An 18,787-nucleotide genomic window follows, 5' to 3' on the forward strand; every position below is an offset into this window, starting at 1 on the left:
GGCGTTGAGAAGACACTGTTGGTAGCCCCTCAGTTCGTCTGGATGGTCAGTCAGTCAGCATTTGTTGGTCTCTTCTCCTGTACACTCTCCGCAGCCGTCTTCCACCCTTGTCATCGATGCCCCGTGGACGCATGACAGTTTACGAAATTAGCCGTTTCGGAAATGTTTCCACCCTTGTCTCGAAAGCAAATGATCGTACCGTTTTTGACGTCAGATAAATCACTCTGTTTCAGCACTGCGACAACGATTCCTCTGTTTCTCAAGTCCCCTCGATGTACCCACGATGCGCTTCTACTGCCAGTGCTGTGAGTGTTCATTGCACGTTGATGTCGAACGTAGGTGGTGGTCGCGTTAATGTGACTGGACTGTGTATGAACGAAACGACGTATAGAACTCTGGTGCGACCCATTCTTGAGCACTGCTCGAGGGTTTGGAATGGCTGAGGGTATATTTGTTCCGTCGTTGCAGCTACAAGAAAATGCGTGTTTTTCTCACCAGAAGAGTTTCGCTTTATTGAAGTAAAACATCATCAGTGGTGGTAATTTCTCCTTGGTATTTCGCGTACTTCATGAAATGTCGCATGCTTGCAAGCTTTAGGTGTCTTTCTTCGTTAGTCACTGATAATTGTGGTCTAATTTCACCTTGCTTTGCAGAACTTCTAAGTCTTAAAAGTAAATGAATAAACGTTTAACAGTAGTATGTGAAATTGTGTTGTATTAAACATATAGAGTTCTGGAAAGCAGCGTAAAATTAGACCACAATAATCAATGTCTGTCGATGAAAGAAACCAAAACATGCTAGCTGGAATTACCACCACTGATGATCCTTTACTTTAATAAAGCAAAACGCGTTTGGTGAGAAGAATACGCATTTTCGACGGAACAAAGATACTCTCAGGTATCTTCATTGAGTGGTTGTACTGTCACCATTGTGATACTCGGGGCGAAGAGAGAGAAATAAAACAGAAAAACCTATTACCGCTAAGTACCCATACTTCTCACAAATAGTGTTAAAGGGGTTCCAAATGTAACGTCACTACATCACCGAGTGTAGTGCCCTCATACGATTATTTATTGACCTCAAGAGTGTCACATTTTATCCTGGGCAATTCCAGTCTCATGGGCTAGCAACTTTTGTTTTCTCTTCTGAAGCTGTAGTTACATTGTAGCACCAAAATGAGACCTCCCAACTTTATAGTCGAGCACTATAGTACAAGCATACTTCAAGGTTAGTTGGGAGCTCCAATGTTAGGCGCGTAATGGGGCCCCTTAGGGATATGGCGGCTAAGGAGGGGAAGAAATCCAGTGTGCACTCCGTGTGCATTCCGGGAGGAGTCATTCCTGATGTGGAAAGGGTCCTTCCGGATGCCATGAAGAGCACAGGGTGCAGCCAGCTGCAGGTGGTGGCACATGTCGGCACTAATGACGTGTGTCGCTTTGGATCTGAGGAAATTCTCTCTGGATTCCAGCGGCTATCTGATTTGGTGAAGGCTGCCGGTCTTGCTTATGAGATGAAGGCAGAGCTCACCATCTGCAGCATCGTTGACAGAACCGACTGCGGACCTTTGGTGCAGAGCCGGGTGGAGGGTCTGAATCAGAGGCTCAGACGGTTTTGCGACCGTATTGGCTGCAGATTCCTTGACTTGCGCCATAGGGTGGTGGGGTTTCGGGTTCCGCTGAATAGGTCAGGAGTTCACTACACTCAGCTGGCGGCTACACGGGTAGCGGAGGCTGTGTGGCGTGGACTGGGCGGTTTTTTAGGTTAGAAGGCCTCGGGAAAGTGCGGGATGGGCTGCAATGTCAAAGGGTGCTTGGCAATTACAGGACGTGCTTGGATCAAGGAACAGTCGGAATTATAGTTGTAAACTGTTGTAGTTGCGCTGGAAAAGTCCCTGAGCTTCAAGCGCTAATAGAAAGCACAGAAGCGGATATCGTTATAGGTACAGAAAGCTGGCTAAAGCCTGAAATAAGTTCTGCAGAAATTTTTACGAAGTCTCAGACGGTGTTCAGGAAAGATAGATTAGGCAGAATTGGTGGTGGAGTGTTGGTGTCTGTCAGTAGTGGTTTATCTTGTAGTGAAGTCGAAGTAGATACTCCGTGCGAATTGGTGTGGGTGGAGGTTATACTTAACAGCCGAATTAAGTTAATAATTGGCTCCTTCTACCGACCCCCAGACTCCGATGATACAGTTGCGGAACAGTTCAGAGAAAGTTTGAGTCTCGTAACAAATAAATACCCCACTCATACGGTTATAGTTGGTGGGGACTTCAACCTACCCTCGGTATGTTGGCAAAAATACTTGTTCAAAACCGGTGGTAGGCACAAAACGTCTTCCGAGATTGTCCTAAATGCATTCTCCGAAAATTATTTAGAGCAGTTAGTCCACGAACCCACGCGAATTGTAAATGGTTGCGAAAACACACTTGACCTCTTGGCCACAAACAATCCAGAGCTGATAGAGAGCATCATGACTGATACAGGGATTAGTGATCACAAGGTCATTGTAGCTAGGCTCAATACCATTTCTTCCAAATCCATCAGAAACAAACGCAAAATAATTTTATTTAAAAAAGCGGATAAAGTACCACTAGAAGCCTTCCTAAAAGACAATTTCCATTCCTTCCGAACTGACTATGCGAATGTAGACGAGATGTGGCTCAAATTCAAAGATATAGTAGCAACAGCAATTGAGATATTCATACCCCATAAATTGGTAAGAGATGGAACGGATCCCCCGTGGTACACAAAAAAGGTCCGAACGCTGTTGCAGAGGCAACGGAAAAAGCATGCGAAGTTCAGAAGAACGCGAAATCCTGAAGATGGGCTAAAATTTACAGACGCGCGAAATTTGGCACGTATTTCGATGCGAGATGCCTTTAATAGGTTCCACAACGAAACATTGTCTCGAAATTTGGTAGAAAATCCGAAGAAATTCTGGTCGTATGTAAAGTACACAAGCGGCAAGACGCAGTCAATACCTTCGCTGCGCAGTGCCGATGGTACTGTTATCGACGACTGCGCCGCTAAAGCGGAGTTATTGAACGCAGTTTTCCGAAATTCCTTCACCAGGGAAGACGAATGGAATATTCCAGAATTTGAAACACGAACATCTGCTAGCATGAGTTTCTTAGAAGTAGATACCTTAGGGGTTGCGAAGCAACTCAAATCGCTTGATACGGGCAAGTCTTCAGGTCCAGATTGTATACCGATTAGGTTCCTTTCAGATTACGCTGATACTATAGCTCCCTACTTAGCACTCATATACAACCGCTCGCTCACCGATAGATCTGTACCTACAGATTGGAAAATTGCGCAGGTCGCACCAGTGTTCAAGAAGGGTAGTAGGAGTAATCCATTTAACTACAGACCTATATCATTGACGTCGGTTTGCAGTAGGGTTTTGGAGCATATACTGTATTCAAACATTATGAATCACCTCGAAGGGAACGATCTATTGACACGTAATCAGCATGGCTTCAGAAAACATCGCTCTTGTGCAACGCAGCTAGCTCTTTATTCGCACGAAGTAATGGCCGCTATCGACAGGGGATCTCAAGTTGATTCCGTATTTCTAGATTTCCGGAAAGCTTTTGACACCGTTCCTCACAAGCGACTTCTAATCAAGCTGCAGAGCTATGGGGTATCGTCTCAGTTGTGCGACTGGATTCGTGATTTCCTGTCAGGAAGGTCGCAGTTCGTAGTAATAGACGGCAAATCATCGAGTAAAACTGAAGTGATATCAGGTGTTCCCCAGGGAAGCGTCCTGGGACCTCTACTGTTCCTGATCTATATAAATGACCTGGGTGACAATCTGAGCAGTTCTCTTAGGTTGTTCGCAGATGATGCTGTAATTTACCGTCTAGTAAGGTCATCCGAAGACCAGTATCAGCTGCAAAGCGATTTAGAAAAGATTGCTGTATGGTGTGTCAGGTGGCAGTTGACGCTAAATAACGAAAAGTGTGAGATGATCCACATGAGTTCCAAAAGAAATCCGTTGGAATTCGATTACTCGATAAATAGTACAATTCTCAAGGCTGTCAATTCAACTAAGTACCTGGGTGTTAAAATTACAAACAACTTCAGTTGGAAGGACCACATAGATAATATTGTCGGGAAGGCGAGCCAAAGGTTGCGTTTCATTGGCAGGACACTTAGAAGATGCAACAAGTCCACTAAAGAGACAGCTTACACTACACTCGTTCGTCCTCTGTTAGAATATTGCTGCGCGGTGTGGGATCCTTACCAGGTGGGATTGACGGAGGACATCGAGAGGGTGCAAAGAAGGGCAGCTCGTTTTGTATTATCGCGTTATAGGGGAGAGAGTGTGGCAGATATGATACACGAGTTGGGATGGAAGTCATTACAGCATAGACGTTTTTCGTCGCGGCGAGACCTTTTTACGAAATTTCAGTCACCAACTTTCTCTTCCGAATGCGAAAATATTTTGTTGAGCCCAACCTACATAGGTAGGAATGATCATCAAAATAAAATAAGAGAAATCAGAGCTCGAACAGAAAGGTTTAGGTGTTCGTTTTTCCCGCTCGCTGTTCGGGAGTGGAATAGTAGAGAGATAGTATGATTGTGGTTCGATGAACCCTCTGCCAAGCACTTAAATGTGAATTGCAGAGTAGTGATGTAGATGTAGATGTAGATGTAGAAGGTCCTGGACGAGGTACACGTGTTGACCGGAGGTAAATGTGGTTTCTGGGTCATTACAACATTTACATCTACATCTACATCTACACAGATACTCCGCATGCCACGATAAGGTGCATGGCGGAGGGTATCCTGTACCACTGCTTGTCATTTCTCCTCTTGTTTCACTCGCAAATAGAGCGGGTGAAAACGACAGTCCTCTAACGTCTCGTGTCCTTACGCGCCATGTATGTTGACGGGAGCAGAATCTTTCGGCAATCAGTTAAAAATGTTAGTTCTCCATATGTTCTTAATAGTGTTTCCCGTAAAGAACACCGCCTTCCCTCCAGGGATTCCGATTTGAGTACTCGAAGCCTCTCCGTAACAGCTACGTTTTGTTCGAACCTACCGGTAGTAAATCCAGCAGCCCTCCTCTGAATTGCTTCGTTGTCTTCCTTGAAAAAAATGGTTCAAATGGCTTGGAGCACTGTGGGACTTAACAGCTGAGGTCATCAGTCCCCTAGAACTTAGAACAACTTAAACCTCACTAACCTAAGGACATCACACACATCCATGCCCAAGGCAGGATTCGAACCTCCGGCCGTAGCAGTCGAGCGGTTCCGGACTGAAGCGATTAGAACCGCTCGGCCACCGCGGCCGGCTGTCTTTCTTCAATCCGACCTGGTACGGATTCCAAACACTGTAGCAGTAATCCTGAATAGGTCGCACCAACGTCCTATATGCGGTCTCGTTTACAGGTGAACCACTCTTTCCTAAAATTTACCAATAAACAGAAGTCGACTATTCGGCCTACCCTGCCACGGTTTTCACATGCTCGTTCCACCTTATATCGCTTTGCAACGTTACGCCGAAATATTTAAACGACTCGACTGTGTCAAACTGGACACTAGTAGTACCGTATCCGAACGTTACAGGTTTGTTCTTCCTGCTAATCCGCATTTAGGGCTAGTTGCCATTCATCGCACCGACTGGAAATTTTGTCTAAGTCGTCTTGTGTCTTCGTACAGTCACTCAACTTCGATTCCTTTCTATACACCACGGCATCATGAGCAAATAAACGCACACACACACACACACACACACACACACACATATATATATATATATATATATATATATATATATATATATATATATATATATATATATATATACTCCTGGAAATTGAAATAAGAACACCGTGAATTCATTGTCCCAGGAAGGGGAACCTTTATTGACACATTCCTGGGGTCAGATACATCACATGATCACACTGACAGAACCACAGGCACATAGACACAGGCAATAGAGCATGCACAATGTCGGCACTAGTGTATATCCACCTTTCGCAGCAATGCAGGCTGCTATTCTCCCATGGAGACGATCGTAGAGATGCTGGATGTAGTCCTGTGGAACGGCTTCCATGCCATTTCCACCTGGCGCCTCAGTTGGACCAGCGTTCGTGCTGGACGTGCAGACCGCGTGAGACGACGCTTCATCCGGTCCCAAACATGCTCAATGGGGGACAGTTCCGGAGATCTTGCTGGCCAGAGTAGTTGACTTACACCTTCTAGAGTACGTTGGGTGGCACGGGATACATGCGGACGTGCATTGTCCTGTTGGAACAGCAAGTTCCCTTGCCGGTCTAGGAATGGTAGAACGATGGGTTCGATGACGGTTTGGATGTACCGTGCACTATTCAGTGTCCCCTCGACGATCACCAGAGGTGTACGGCCAGTGTAGGAGATCGCTCCCCACACCATGATGCCGGGTGTTGGCCCTGTGTGCCTCAGTCGTATGCAGTCCTGATTGTGGCGCTCACCTGCACGGCGCCAAACACGCATACGACCATCATTGGCACCAAGGCAGAAGCGACTCTCATCGCTGAAGACGACACGTCTCCATTCGTCCCTCCATTCACGCCTGTCGCAACACCACTGGAGGCGGGCTGCACGATGTTGGGGCGTGAGCGGAAGACGGCCTAACGGTGTGCGGGACCGTAGCCCAGCTTCATGGAGACGGTTGCGAATGGTCCTAGCCGATACCCCAGGAGCAACAGTGTCCCTAATTTGCCGGGAAGTGGCGGTGCGGTCCCCTACGGCACTGCGTAGGATCCTACGGTCTTGGCGTGCATCCGTGCGTCGCTGCGGTCCGGTCCCAGGTCGACGGGCACGTGCACCTTCCGCCGACCACTGGCCACAACATCGATGTACTGTGGAGACCTCACGCCCCACGTGTTGAGCAATTCGGCGGTACGTCCACCCGGCCTCCCGCATGCCCACTATACGCCCTCGCTCAAAGTCCGTCAACTGCACATACGGTTCACGTCCACGCTGTCGCGGCATGCTACCAGTGTTAAAGACTGCGATGGAGCTCCGTATGCCACGGCAAACTGGCTGACACTGACGGCTGCGGTGCACAAATGCTGCGCAGCTAGCGCCATTCGACGGCCAACAGCGCGATTCCTGGTGTGTCCGCTGTGCCGTGCGTGTGATCATTGCTTGTACAGCCCTCTCGCAGTGTCCGGAGAAAGTATGGTGGGTCTGACACACCGGTGTCAATGTGTTCTTTTTTCCATTTCCACAAAAGCGGTCCTATCTCTCTTCCCTGGGGCACTCCTTGTCTCTGATGAACACTTGTCGTCGGCAATAACGTACTGTGTGCTATTGTTTAAGAAGTCTTCGAGTCACTCACATATCTGTGAACTTATTCCATATGGTGGTACGTTTTTTAACAGCCTGCAATGAGGCACCGTGGCAAATGTTTTCCGGAAATCTAAAAAAATGTGGAATCGCCCTGTTGTCTTTCATCCATAGTTCTCGGTATATCACGGGAGAAAGGGCAAGCTGAGTTTTGCACGAGCGTCGCTTTCTAAAACCATACTGATTCGTGGACATAAGCTGCTTATCCTCTTGAAAGTTTATTACATTCGAAGTAAGAATGTGTTCAAGGATTCCGCTGGGAACAGAAGATAGGGATATTGGTCTGTAATTTGGCAATCCGCTCTTCTACCTTTCTTACATACTGTAGTTACCTGCGTTTTCTTTTTCAGTCGCTTGAGACTTTGTGCTGGGCGAATGATTCACAATAAATGCAAGCAAGATAAGGGGCCAATGCCGAGGAGTACTCTTTGTATAATCGACCTGGGACTCCATCCGCACCTGATGATTTGGAATAGATTACATTAGATTAGTACTTGTTCCATAGATCATGAATACGACACTTCGAAATGATGTGGAACGTGTCAGGTTAATAAAAGGTGTCTGCACGAGATATTACATTACATAAAATATTACATGACACTTTCTTTGTGGGGGTTGGGAAAATTACCCACTTACTATATCCAAAAATTCATCTAATGAGTAGAAGGGGTTGCCATTAAGAAATTCTTTTTATTTCCTTTTAAATACTATATGGCTATCTGTCAGACTTTCGATGCTATTAGGTAAGTGACGAAAGACTTTTGTGGCAGCAAAATTTATCTCCTTCTGTACTAAAGTTATATTTAACCTTGAGAAGTGAAGATCATCTTTTCTTCTATTGTTGTAGCCATGTACACTGCTATTACTTTTGAATTCATTCGGACAGTTAATAACAAATTTCATAAGTGAATATATATATATATATATATATATATATATATATATATATATATATATATATATATATATATATATATATTGTGAGGCTAGTGTGAAGATCTGTAGCTCTTTAAATAAGTGTCTGCAGGATGATCTTGGATGAACTCCAGCAATTATTCTGATTACACGCTTTTGTGCAATGAACACACTTTTACTCAAAGATGAGTTACCCCAGAATATGAAGCCATACGAAAGAAGAGAATGAAAATAGACGTGATAAGCTAATTAACTGAGATGTATATCGCCAAAATTTGTAATGACCCTAACAACATAAGTAACTGAACTCAAACGTTTACGCAGATTATCCGTGTGTTTTTTTTTTTTTTTCAGTTCAACTCCTCACCACTGCATACACCTAGAAATTTTGAATATTCTACCTTAGCTACCGATTTCTGATCGAAGTCTATATTTATTAATGGTGTCATTCCATTTACTGTGTGGAACTGTATGTACTGTGCTTTTGTCAAAGTTTAATGAGAGCCCATTTGCAGAGAACCACGTGATGATTTTCCGAAAAATATCGTTTATAGTTTCACCAGTTACTTCTTGTCTGTTGGGTGTGATAGCTATACTTGTATCATCGGCAAAAAGTACCAGCTTTGCATCTTCGTGAATATAGAATGGAAAGTTATTAATATATATTAAAAACAGCAGAGGAACCAATACCGAACCCTGCGGCACCCCATTCTTGATTGTTCCCCAGTTTGAGAAATATCCAGTTTTTTTTTTTTTTTTGCATATTATGTGAACTGCTTATTTCAACTTTCTGCACTCTTGCAGTCAAGTATGATTGGCTGGTAAAGAAGCAACATTGTGCCCAAGCTTATATTATTCCCACTTACGGATATTTATTTCGTATTCTAGAGCAGTCTCCAGTCTGAGTAACGTAGTTTAAGAAATCGACAGTCCGTTGCTGGGCGGTTGACAAGCACGATCTGATTCCAGTGTAGGATTTTGCCTCTGCACTCATCACCGAGTTGCAGCCGCAGCGCGCCTCGTTACTTATTCAAGGGTGACGTCATCTATGCACACGTCTGCCATTGGCCGGGCGCCACGGATCATTGTCGCTGGGATTGTGTGCCGTTGCCGAGCAGCCGCCACGTGGGTGTACCAGAGAGGGGCGTTCTCTGCTCACGGGCTGGTGAAGCACGCGCGAAATCCGTTCGCTCCAGCGGTTACCGAGTGAGTGCAAATTATCGCGTCTGCCGCGCCGCGTTCCTCGGGCGATCGAAGACTGGACACAAGTGATGAGCTTCCGCATCCTTCGTCACTGACAGGTAAGTCTGCTTCAATTCCAGATCTGCAGCGCGATTCCGTATGTCCACCGATGATAGGTATATTCGTATTTCTAGTTGTATGTATATTCAAAATCATGCAACCTACATACGAACGAAGGGAAACACAATCGCTTGCCGCTTCCCTGTATTTGTGTATGAATCCAATTTCCACCTCTATTACGTTTGGTTTGCCATACACTGCACAAGCGATACGCCAAATAATCCTACACATTTCATCATGAGAATTATTGAGTGAAATTTCAGGTGAAGTGCAAATCGCGATACGGGTGGTCAGCTTTGACTAGTGACGTAATAAACGTACGTTATAAACAACATGGCGACTACAACGCCCTATCCTTGGCCATGTTTTGAACCGCGTATAAAGTAGTCAGGTTTGATTATGAATTTTTTCAGCATCTGGGAAAGAAATATTTTGAGTTACAACTACGACGCTGATTAACAACTTGATAAGATAAATATTTATCGCAAAGGAAACGCGCAGAGTGTAGCAAAAAAACCTCTTTAGAGTACTAGCGGAGACCGCGATACTTAAAATGAACCACAAAAAAGCACAAAGCAAGTAAAGTTTGTATATCCGCCTTCGGTTGCACCCATACAGCTACTCCAAACATACAACGTTTTAGAAAGTAAAAGAGGCTTCAATAGCTTGTTGAAAAAAAAAACATGCACACAACGTCTTAGTATAGTATTAATATAAAGACGTTGGCCCCTTAAGTTAACAATCGGATTTCAAACGGTGCGAAGGAACACCTTTACACAGGCACACACACAGACAACACAAGTTAATACTGCAAAGTGTGCTCCGGTCATTGAGCTTTAGCGAATACTGCGATGTGCAGTCACGAATACATGTATGTCTCTGTAATAAATCACAATGATTTTCTCAAGAAGAACTTTAACTGTTTATTGGAACGAAAACTAGCCGAATATCTTATAAAAAACTTTACAGCTGAGGTAGAGACCACAGAACATAGTACCAATAAAAAAGATATTTATCGTGCTGTATTTCTGGTGCAACCGCACATTCTTCTAGGCACTTAGTTTAATAAGTAATTACACACTATGTGCCAAACCCTTTCCTTTCAGTGCACGAGACATTTAGCTCTTTCGATACAGATCAAACAAATAAAAGACCATCATTTTGGTTACTACCTATTCAATTCTATCCCCATCCTATTTTGTTATGCGATTTTTCAGTGGCGATTTTGTATTAGGGTCATCTAAAGCGGTTTAATCCAAAATAGTTGCCCGTTATTTTATTCAAAGAGAAAAATCTTAATGAAATAAAAGTGGATATTGTCGCGTCTTTTAAGCGCAAGGAAACGATTCCTCAAAAAATATTCATTTTCTTCTAGATTCACAACACAGGTAACGAGGAAAGTAATTTTCATACAGTGCGAACTACATAATTATAGCCAAACAGCCTCATAATCAATCTATTTTAGTTTTGATATCCCATGACTTGGAGAGAAGAGGGAGATGAAACGCTACCAGAATGAACTCTTAGTGCTGATGTAAAAAGATTTCCTACGTAACAGTTAAACTTCATTGAACAACAATTATTTTTCTGTGAATGAAGTAGGCGAATGGAAACTAAGAATCGGATGCAGTCTGGCTAGTGGAATAAGAAAATACCTGGCAAAATAGTAAAAGAGATCATTTTGGGTTTTTGTTGGAAAACGTCAATTTTAATTAGTTGTACTGTGACATCAACGACTGAAGTCAACTTGGTACAAAGCTAAGACAAAACGTTGAACGAAAATGTGTTAACCATTCTCAGTGCTTTCAAGGACATATCGTCCTGGAATTCCATATGTACAATGAAACCTCACTAATTTGGATTAATTGGGGCGAATTCCAGTCTGAATTATGGAAAGTCCTAGTGGAAGAAAATTTCTCTAAAATAAGAATATAACATGAGTTAAGAAATGGTAAAATAGCTGAATAATGTACTGTAATATTATGCGAAAAACTACACAGCAAATCTATTGCAATAGTATCATTATAAGGAAAAAATAGATTAATAAACAAATTAAAATGACATTACTTATTCAATGGTTACAGTAAACAAACTTTGTTTATACACACATGCGCATATACTTAGCTTGTATCTTTCGAAAACGAAAATTTACGTGCCACTCGTACTGTAGAACAATATGTAATTTGCAAGTTATTTGCTGCTCTCGCCTATCTTCAATGGTACGGTCGAAAACAAGCAAATACAAGCCGATGTTGATAGCATGGCAGAATTTTCCTCCCCAATAGTTATTAATGATGGCTTAAAGAAGAAACTGACTCTGGTTTAGACCCTTTAGTGCACCGTTCTTTTAGCACCTGATGTCGCATCTCTTTCAGAGTATGGTGATTTTCCTGGTAATTCAGGTAAGATGATAAGTGTCTCCAAATTTTCCCTTACGTTTGACAGATTAAACAATGATTTGCAGTCTTTACAATCATAGACATATTAGCCATCCTCTTCCTCTCTGGAAACGTTTTGTGCCTAGCCATTAGTTACTCCTCAGTCAGGATTTAGGTGTCAAATTCTTCTTGGCCTTCATACAGTCAGTCATGAACGTCCTGTTTGGTTGTGACTCAAAATGCGCCTTAGAATCTGAATTTTCTGTTCCTTAGAAACCTAATTCTGTTTTTCTGTTGCACAGAAGATTACTCCTTGTGTTTTGAAGAACCATCTGTTTTTCACTCCAGCTGCTCAGTCCGCTGAAAATAGTTTTTAGTATCACTAGAGTCTGTTCGCCTATGTTGTCTTTTCCATTTTATTCAGCATTGCTGAACACCGGGAAAGTATCTACTTACTTGCATCTATAAAGGCGGTTTCAACTAAGGATCTCTTCTTGATTCAGCGGACAGATAAACGAAGTTATCTTTGGAGGGAGGGGGGGGGGAAGGACATACATTCAATCAGTCCACCGTCACTATACAGATCAACGGAATGTTGATTGTTAATTACACTTTCCCCATCTCGGCTTTCAATTTTAGATTTCAGTCTGGAATAATTCGAATTCAGATACGAAACTGTTATTGAGCCTGTTATTGGCATTATATATGACTTCAAGATAGTGAATAATATTTTTGAGATAACATACGTAACTCGTTAAGGGCCATGATTGATACGAATAGCAATGGAGGGTATGCGTTCAAAATTTCACAATAAATGGATTCTCGGTGCACTAGGGCAGCGTTTCTATTTGCAGTAAAAAGCCAGTCCGAATTAACGAGAGTCCTGTATTGACGAAGGTTTGCCGTAGTTACTTGTTACTTAGCACGCATGAATTATACGAAAAGGACGAATGAATATTAACAGTTTGGTGTAACGGAAAAACTCGAGAAAATTTAGAGATCGGTCCATTCATCAACACAAGAGCGTCACAGAAATTCATGGATAATTCACATGAGAGAAACTATAAGAATGGCGACTTAGAATGTGACAATCTAAAAAAATTGATTTGGACGTTCGACATCGAATCAAGGAGTCAATTGTTTCTCCCTAGTAATCCTTCACGATATAACCGCAATAGTAAAACTGGGAAAATTCTGACTTCTAGAGATTCACGTAAGAGTCGTTCCCCTCGGGCATCATGTGAATTTGAAGGACGAATATGAAACCAGAACAACATGCATATTCATTCAAATATAACGCAAGCTTGTTTGAACAAATACAGGTGTATAAAGTCCAAAAAATATTTTACCAGCGTGGTGTTGTGCTTTAAAGAAATCACGGAAAACTTACCCAAGTGTAGCTACAAGCATATGCGCGTACTATTCTGACTCAAGTGTTTCCCCCTATCGTCTCCTGCTACTACAAATGAGATTATGGGATTACATATTGTATCTCAGAAATGTTAGGCAGATGTGCAAGATGATTTCGCGTAAAAGGGCTTCCAAACAAACCAGAATTATAGTTGCTTTTTTATGCGGGTAACAAGTCCGGTTCAAACCACAGGTGACCGTAGGTTAGATATGTGTTAATAATAATGATCTCTTTTTCATCACCGTATTTTGTTCATCCACGTTAGTCCAGCCCGTTTCGCGCTTATAACTGCATTTTTTTGTTTTCTTTTTCTTTCTTTCTTTTTTTTTTAAATCACTGGTATGTTTGATAGCTACAGCTGTTTCAGTTTATCATCCGGTAGTGTAGAAACAAAGAGGTTGTTAATTTTATAAGATTAAGAATCAGATGATATTTTACGTGCAAATTGGATTCTGTATATCTTCCTCGGGCATGAAAAACTTCCTCAATTGTATTCATATTTCAAGAAATTTGTCATTGTTATTTACCGACAAGCTGTTTCCAGTTGTTCATACTTAAGACATACATACATGAAAATTCTGAAATAATTACATATATAATCTTACGCAAACTGATGCACTACAATAAATTATAATATGTAAAAGAACAAATTTACCGTTGCCGCACAGCCTACGGAAGGGAAGAGTCGGAGGGGAAGCTGTCAAGGTGGAGAGTCGGATAGGGCGACATGTTCAGAAGATCTTACATACTACTGACACGTCAACTTTCGTATCTACACTCCTGGAAATGGAAAAAAGAACACATTGACACCGGTGTGTCAGACCCACCATACTTGCTCCGGACACTGAGAGAGGGCTGTACAAGCAATGATCACACGCACGGCACAGCGGACACACCAGGAACCGCGGTGTTGGCCGTCGAATGGCGCTAGCTGCGCAGCATTTGTGCACCGCCGCCGTCAGTATCAGCCAGTTTGCCGTGGCATACGGAGCTCCATCGCAGTCTTTAACACTGGTAGCATGCCGGGACAGCGTGGACGTGAACCGTATGTGCAGTTGACGGACTTTGAGCGAGGGCGTATAGTGGGCATGCGGGAGGCCGGGTGGACGTACCGCCGAATTGCTCAACACGTGGGGCGTGAGGTCTCCACAGTACATCGATGTTGTCGCCAGTGGTCGGCGGAAGGTGCACGTGCCCGTCGACCTGGGACCGGACCGCAGCGACGCACGGATGCACGACAAGACCGTAGGATCCTACGCAGTGCCGTAGGGGACCGCACCGCCACTTCCCAGCAAATTAGGGACACTGTTGCTCCTGGGGTATCGGCTAGGACCATTCGCAACCGTCTCCATGAAGCTGGGCTACGGTCCCGCACACCGTTAGGCCGTCTTCCGCTCACGCCCCAACATCGTGCAGCCCGCCTCCAGTGGTGTCGCGACAGGCGTGAATGGAGGGACGAATGGAGACGTGTCGTCTTCAGCGATGAGAGTCGCTTCTGCCTTGGTGCCAATGATGGTCGTATGCGTGTTTGGCGCCGTGCAGGTGAGCGCCACAATCAGGACTGCATACGACCGAAGCACACAGAGCCAACACCCGCCATCATGGTGTGGGGAGCGATCTCCTACACTGGCCGTACACCTCTGGTGATCGTCGAGGGGACACTGAATAGTGCACGGTACATCCAAACCGTCATCGAACCCATCGTTCTACCATTCCTAGACCGGCAAGGGAACTTGCTGTTCCAACAGGACAATGCACGTCCGCATGTATCCCGTGCCACCCAACGTGCTCTAGAAGGTGTAAGTCAACTACCCTGGCCAGCAAGATCTCCGGATCTGTCCCCCATTGAGCGTGTTTTGGACTTGATGAAGCGTCGTCTCACGCGGTCTGCACGTCCAGCACGAACGCTGGTCCAACTGAGGCGCCAGGTGGAAAATGGCATGGCAAGCCGTTCCACAGGACTACATCCTGAATCTCTACGATCGTCTCCATGGGAGAATAGCAGCCTGCATTGCTGCGAAAGGTGGATATACACTGTGCTAGTGCCGACATTGTGCATGCCCTGTTGCCTGTGTCTATGTGCCTGTGGTTCTGTCAGTGTGATCATGTGATGTATCTGACCCCAGGAATGTGTCAATAAAGATTCCCCTTCCTGGGACAATGAATTTACGGTGTTCTTATTTCAATTTCCAGGAGTGTATATCGAAGCGCCAAAGAAACTGGTATAGGTAGCGTATTCAAAGACAGGGATATGTAAACAGGGAAAATACGACGCTGGGGTCAGCAACGCCTGTATACGACAACAAGTGTTTGGTGCAGCTATTAGATCGGTTACTGCTGCTACAATGGCAGTTTATCAAGATTTACGTCAATCTGAACGTGCTGTTGTAGGCGGCGCACGAGCGGTGGGTCACAACATGTTCAAATGTGTGTGAAATCTTATGGGACTTAACTGCTAAGGTCATCAGTCCCTAACCTTACGCACTACTTAACGTAAATTATCCTAAGAACAAACACACACACCCACGCCCGAGGGAGGATTCGAACCTCCGTCGGGACCAGCCGCACAGTCAGTCCATGAATGCAGCGCCTCAGACCGCTCGGCTAATACCGCGCGGCTCAGAACTTAGTAATCTCCATTCACGACATTATCAACAAATTATAGATTTTTTTTCAGAGATGCAGGCGATACGCACATGTGAGTAGGAGAAAGTAATAAATATAAAGTTCAGTAACTGTACACTTCCTTGAAATGTGTAACCCTTTTTAATCTAACTTTTGAACTTATAGATCATACAGTTAAATGTTTCCCTGAGACAACTGACTATCTTCGATATCTACGATAATGATCGAAGCAAAAGAAATGAATTAAAATTTTGATTGCGGCCGGGACTCCGACTCGGGTCTTCTTGCTTGCTAGCCAGAAACATTAACCATTACGCAATGGTGACAATGTAAGGGAGAATAAGCTGAGGATATGGATTGAAGTTTGTGTTGGGGAGGGCAATTAACTTGTGTGGTTCGTTCAACTACGTAGACCACTGTGTTGTGGTGGTGGAGTGGTTAGTATTTCTGCCCAGCAAGCAAGAAGACCCGGATTGGAATCCCGGCCGCAGTAGAAATTTTAATTCATTTTTTCTGCTTCGATCATTATCGTAGATAACTGTTGAACGTTATAACCATGCTGCCGCAGCCCTTTAATAACGAAGTTATAGCGGCGCAATACAACGTTATGAGCTGTTGTGGCGGGGGCTTGTTACTATTACTATTGTTATAACTCACCAATTCTAACCTAGAAGAAAACGTAACGTATAGTACAGAACGATGAACTACCTGTTTATGAAGCGTTGAAAAATGGGTCAAATGACTCTGAGCACTACGGAACTTAACATCTGAGGTCATCAGTCCCGTAGAACTTAGAACCACTTTAACCTAACTAGTCCAAGGACACCACACACATCGGTGCCCGACGCAGAATTCGAACCTGCGACCGTAGCAAAAAGAACCTTAAGACTCCATTAATTTGATATGTTGATAAACGTAAAATGATCCAAGTACGTTTTGTCATGTAACTGTGCTACTGCTTCATGAATTCACGAAGAAATTTAAATTCACACTTAAATACACGGTAAATGGAAAATACTTGTCTACAACTACGACCATTCAATTTCGCGTGCGGAATCATTATAAAAGCGCCGTGATTTGGAGAGGCTGCATTATTGATTTCGTGTAACAACAGTGCTCTCATTTATTCTCAATCCGTTCAAAGAGTCTTTAAATGTCAAATTCATTGCTAAGCCTGGGAACTCACACTTGGCGCGACCGCTTTTCTCCAGTTCTTCATTCCGTCAAGGTGAAACGTAGCGTAAAGAGGTTCACTCAATTATTTTCTGACTGCCGAGTTAATAAACGATTGGCACTAAAGCCAAACGGAAGAAGCAACAGGTTCGGTATTTAAAGAAGCTGTTCTACTTTATCTCTGTTGGAATTTAGTAGGCATCAAATAATTCATTTCCCGTATGTCGGAATTTTACTTACTTCGCTAACGAACATTGACAAAAGCGCAACTAGTGTTAGCTTCTGACCAAGAACTCCAACAACATGTGAATGGGAGATTTGTTGGTTAGGATTTTGTGGATTCTTATATTTTAGCACATCGTCCATCGCCATGTTAATGAACTTATGAGATGTTCAGGATATTGTGACATTTGTTTTGCGTCGTGCTTTCGTTTTAAGTGTTATTTAGAAACAGGCGCAGTTTGTGACTGAAGCATACAGCGTCGAATGAGCTGGTGTAGTAGGTGAGGCATTGGACGTGCACCGCGAGAAACAATGTTAAAACGCCCGCATGTACATCTAAAAGTGGTTTTCCTTACGATTTGCAGATTGACTGGGAATATTTCATTTAAACCAGCACGGCCGTTAAGAGCTATTTTATTGAGCCTGTTTCTGGTGTCATACTATTGTCAATTACAGTACTGCAAATACATCAAAGCACAGTAATAACCGAGCACTAAACGTGAAGTTATAGTTCCTTAAACTATGGTAGTGTAGAGTCTCTTTTTATTTCTTTCTTGTTATTCTTATTATTTGTCAGGCATGGAGAGCTGGGCTACATGGGTTCTTCCCTTGGCTCAGAGGATGAGGTACAGTAAAACATCCCTTACTCCAAGAGTTATTTATTGACAAACATTTCGTTGACAACAGTGCATTCAGCGGACTTCAACCGGTTTACTTTACTCGCTTGGTTCAGTGTTTCCGTAGCAACACGGCGTAGTGGCCTCGGTGCTGGCGGCGGCGGGAGATGCTAACGTAGACTGCAAGGAATGCCCCAGAAACAGCAGCTGACGACGGCCGCACGTGGCGAGCGCTGCTTACCCGGCAAGACTGCGTGCCGGCGAGTGTACTGGCTGGCAATTCGAGGCGGCTGGCCGGCCACTGCGATGACGAAAGTTGCCCCGTGCTAGGAGCGAACCCGTGTTCTCAGACTCGGCGGCTCTGGGCGGCGTCCATTGAACTGGAGTTCTTCCCAATCCACGGGTGACTTCACTGGTTCGGCCGCATCCCTTCGTCCGAACCAGTCACCCGGGTTATTCATTATACGTCTCCCTCTGTTGCTATAGGTGAGACTTCAACTTTAATGACTTGACTCAGAACGAAGACTCCACTTCTGTGACTTACTGGCGAAGGGACATCTTCTTCTTTCTTCGTAAGTCGTGGTAACTAGACGCTGCTATCAGGTTCTGTTCTATGACCTCCGTAGCTGCCGCTTCTTCTTCATGCGTACCGTCGGGAATACATCAGCACGCCCAGCAACCGTCACGAGGCTTCCGGAACATGACAAGCGTACTCCATAAGTTGACCATCACTTCAGCAGACTTCGAGCAGACTCCCAGCAGACTTCAGAAGAAGCTGCAAACTTCGAGAGCGAGCTGCCTCTTTCCG

The sequence above is a fragment of the Schistocerca gregaria genome, chromosome 3, assembly GCF_023897955.1.
Source record: "Schistocerca gregaria isolate iqSchGreg1 chromosome 3, iqSchGreg1.2, whole genome shotgun sequence".
Lineage (NCBI taxonomy): Eukaryota > Metazoa > Arthropoda > Insecta > Orthoptera > Acrididae > Schistocerca > Schistocerca gregaria.